Raw genomic sequence first — 4959 nt, forward strand, 5'->3', positions numbered from 1 at the left:
CTTTTGTGACAAAGTGAAAGTATCGTAAGTGTATTATATATGTATTCAATATATTTATTGTTCAATTTTTATATCATAAGCAATCTTATTAATAATTTTTTCCATATCAGAGCGGAGTGGTCTTATCGATCGTCTCGTGTGGAAAATCCTTAAACCAAGCTGATTTTGCTGAAAGAAGTGCACCAGTATATGGTACATATAATTTATGTTCGGTACACAACATTTTTTCCAATAAATTATAACTGCGAATCAGACTGAATATGGTATGATCTTGGCCAGGGACAGTAATTAAATTAAGTAACAGCTCAAACGGGTGGGAGAAGTCAAGAAATTTTGTTAACATGTGTTACGGAAGGGGAAGGGGGGCCTTTATTCGTCTACGTAATTTTTGAAAAATCGCTAATTGTGTGTTTTTTTGCATTTGCTTCCTTCAGAAGAATATCTTTTTTCATATAAATTTTATTGTTTGTTTGAAAATTCAACAACTTTCTTAAAAATGTCTTCCTGTTTGGTCGAATATTCAACAACTTTTATGATAATCTGTATTATTTATTTCAAAAATTAAAATGTCTACGCGTTCCGAAAAAATCCAGCTATACATACCCAAATTCCGATACAAATTGCACCCTCTCCAGCTCCCCTCATTTGTACAGAAAAAAATCTAGTTACTAGTCAACAAGAATTTAAAAAGTCTAGGGAATTCTATTAGCCAGGAAAAATCAAGGATTTCGAAAAAATATTTCAAAATTCAGGGAATTTCTACATCTTTAAATAACTGCGCCAAGTAGAATAAATTTAAAATTTTTTCAATTTGAATTTTTGGTCTTTAAAATAAATGGTGAGAAAAAATGACAAATATTTGTCCAGGAAAAATTTGGAAATTGAAGTTTTTTTTCTTGTTAGTAATTTATTTGCCTCATATTTATATTTATATTTCTTTCTTTAGCTCCTAACGAGAGAAACGAGAGAGAAAAAAGAGAGTTTTTGATCTCGTTAGGAGTATACGCCAGATGGCGCAGCGATTGCGCTCCTGTAATGCCCGGGGATTTATTCGCGCGCGAAATTCGAGAATGAAGTTCTCCCCAACGATGTCCGTCGGACTTCGCCGCCGAAAGGAATCGGAGTCCTTGCTGCAAGAAACTAGAGTTCGCCTCGCGTTGTGCTGAAAGTCTTATAAAAGATTCTATATTTTAACTTTAGGATTAATATTAAATGAAAAGACTAAATTTCAATTATGCGAAATAAAAAAATTGTAATTTTTATTCAGAGACTCGACGTTTTGACAAAAATGAGAAAAACGACCGTACGGTTAAGAGATCGAAGATCGAGTGCTGGTTCTCGCCCACGCATGGGCTGCTGCGGATCCTCGCCCCTCCATGAAAAAGGAGGTTGAGCATTGGGGTTGGGCCTCTTCTCCGTTTCGTGCTTTTGTTCGCTTTAGCTTACTTCTAATTTTCCCTAAACTCGTGATACTTACAATTTATCTACTCGACTTTTCTAAATTATTTGCTACACTTTAATATTGAAGATCTAGCTAATCCAACTAAAAGTTATTGGGTGCTCATTAAACTTATTTCTTTAGCTGCAGGATTTAGAAATTGGAATTTGAATGCAAATTAATTAATTCAAAGTGAATCGATGCCTTTTGTTACAAAATAAAAGAAATAAAATAATAACTTTACAATTTTAAGTGATTCTAGCCTAAACTCTTAATCCTTTGCAAATATCTAGCCGCTTATTTTTACGGTGATTTTAAATTTGATCTATAAAGGTTATCTAGCTGAAACAATATAATAATAATGATAATAATAATAATAATAATAATAATAATACCCAAGAAGTACCAATGAAATTGTCTACAATATTTTCATGGGCAGAAAATCAAATATGGATAGACTCTTAACTAGCCTACATCTTATCGAAATCTGGGTATAAATATTATAATTATAATTAAAAGTTCCGAGCTAAATGACATTATAAATATGTCGTCATACAATGCGAATGTGAATGCTATCTTGAAAGATTATTATCCTATAACAAGCCGCAGTGCGTCTTCCCCTTTCTGAGTCCCAGAGTCATTTCCTGTCTTCCAAAATCGAATAAAAAGGGACCTCCCAGCCGTTCCTACTAAGGTTTTTCAAATTCCAGAATTTCTGATCATAAGAGTTTCTCACGCTTTCTCAAGAATTTGGAGCTGAAAAACTGGCAGAGTCTAAACATAAAAAGGGGACTTTCGATCTGCGTTTGAATCCATTGGAAATGTCTTGCTTGGGATGGATTTTGGTTTTATGGCTTACACATGTTCGCCAGACTCGGCGGTATCTGGAAAACCTCTTGTGGACCGCACAGGATGTGCTTTGTTTCCCTGAACCGAATATTTCGAGGAGTCAAGCTCATAAAATTCTGAAGGGTGGGCACTTAATTTTTAGAACGAAAGTTTGGAATTTATTTTTTTAGTTTCAGAAAGATTTTTCTGAATCTTGGAAAGAGAAGAACATAATCGTTGAGCAGAATATTATTCTAATTAATTTGAATTAGTGCGCGTAGCGCTGGTATACTACGATGAATACAGGTACTAAACCGGATTCATCACATCTTATTCCTTATTAAAAAGGTATTTTCATAAAACATCTTTTTACGACAATTTGGGGGATGAGAGGAAAAGAGAATTGAATTTTGTTTAAACGAGAAAATTTCTGTGCACGATGGTGCGGTAGGAGTTCGAAACATAATCAAGGCTTCCTTTGCCGTCGGTCATGTCAGTTTAGTCTGCTCGAGTTTCTGCGCGCGCAATCGGCGCCCACGTGCTCCGTGTCAGCTGTTAGTGGGTCAGTACTTAGTGTCAACTCAGTGTAGTGCTTTTGACAGTGGTAAACCACGAGATTAAATTTGATGCTTTTGCTTTATTTATGCAACTGATTAAAAATTTAAGGTAAGATTCTTTCTTATTCGCACTTAATTAGCGTGTTATAATTTTAATTATATTCTAGAATTGAACTATCTGGGAGAATTCCCCTTTTTTTTGTAACGTGTGTTGTATGCACGTGACATAACCTATATATGGAAAGTTCTATCGTTCTACACTTCGAAAAGTTTACCCCCTATTTTTTTTTTAAATCTTTTCTTATTCGTTTTTGTTACATATATACATTTTTTATGTGGTCTAAGAGCGTTAGATTTGGGTGTCTTGCGATATTTGTATTGCACATATTTTTTTTTTAATTGGCGCGATTCTAATGAACTTTGCTTAAAATCTCAGCAGTTAAGTTTTCTAATAATTGTGATTTACATTCATATATACATACATACATATAAACATATACATACATACATATACATACACATTCATACACACATATGCACACACACATACACACATACATACATATATATATATATATATATATATCTACTTTCTAAAAATGTCTTTCATCAGTTATCACTTCCGTGCACAATTTTACATTCTTAAAAATGCACGTCGTAATGATCTTCGAATTTACTTTTACGCGGTTCTTTTGACAAATAAACATGTTCTCCTACTTTAAAATTTAACTCATTAAGTTTTCTGTCATAATACCGTTTAATTTTCATTTTTGCAGCATTAAGATGATCATGAACCTGGGCTTGCGTATCAGTCAGCCGATTTAGTAGATCGTCTACATATTGTACGTAAGTCCTAGGAATGACTTCGTTCGCGAATTCGGACGGAATCCTGGCTGGTTTACCGAAAATGACTTCGTGAGGAGTTACTCCTGTAGAAGAGTGTACAGTCGTATTAAAAGAAAACATGGCGAAAGGTAGCCAATCATCCCAGTTAGCCTTTTCACAATTATGTCTAAGGTACTCCACGAAAGTGTGATGACTGCGTTCAAGTGCTCCTAATGATTGTGGAAGATAAGCAGTAGATTTGTACTGTCTAATTTTGAAGATGTTGGCGAAATTTTCCATAATGCTACCAACAAAATTGGAACCCTGATCGGTTTGAATCGCTTCTGGGCACCCAAATGTGCATATGAAGGATTCGGCAAAGGCTAAAGCTACTGTGGGGGCTTCCGTGTTTATTAATGGAATTGCACCTGAATATTTGGAGAGACAATCCTGCCAGGTAAGAATGTATTCGTTTCCCATGTCAGTTCGGGGTAAGGGACCTACTATATCCATTTGTATTTTTTCGAACGATCTATTCGGTGTCTGTAATCCTCATAGGCTGTTTTGTTTTTATCCTAACGAGTTTTTTCTTTTGGCACGAGTCGCAACTTTGCACGAAATGATGTACGTCTTCTTTCAAGTTTTTCCAGTAAAAACGTTCCCTAACCTTCTCGTACGTGTTTTTCTCTCCGCGGTGACCTGCTATTGTAGAATCGTGAGATTCCGCGAGTATTGTCAAACGCTCCGATTCATCAGGGATTCGCACTTCGCCGGTGCATACAGTAATTTAATAGTCACTTTTTGCAAAGTGGGTTTTCAATGCGGTCTCGATTTGGTTCCAAGGTATGCTATTTAAACCGTTTCCATCTCTCGCGATACTAAATGTTTTACTTTTTAAATTTTCAGTGGCCTGTTTCAGGGTTTCGATAGCTAAATCAAGATCTTTAAAATTTACACATTGATTAAATCTTTCTTTGGCGAAAACGTGAAAAATGTGCCTTTTGTCAATTTTCGTAACTATCACTTGTCCTAGTTCGGGGTTTTCGTATTTTAAATCGTTTAAACGGAACATTCTAGCCTCTAACAATTCGCGGCCTATAGGGGTTGTTAAAATGCAGTCGACTGAGACAAAATTTAGTATGTTGTCGTTGCGGATCCATAATTTGTCTTTCGTTGTTTTGATTAGCGGTTTTAAAAGGGGGCGGATGTAAACTCTCTCCTTTCCTACTGCTTCGTGGTCAGTATAAGATATTTTCCTGATTTTCGGATAATTTGAAGTCTGTCTCCCTGAGTCCGTCATGAATGCTGCCT

Source organism: Belonocnema kinseyi, chromosome 1 (assembly GCF_010883055.1).
Source record: "Belonocnema kinseyi isolate 2016_QV_RU_SX_M_011 chromosome 1, B_treatae_v1, whole genome shotgun sequence".
NCBI lineage: Eukaryota > Metazoa > Arthropoda > Insecta > Hymenoptera > Cynipidae > Belonocnema > Belonocnema kinseyi.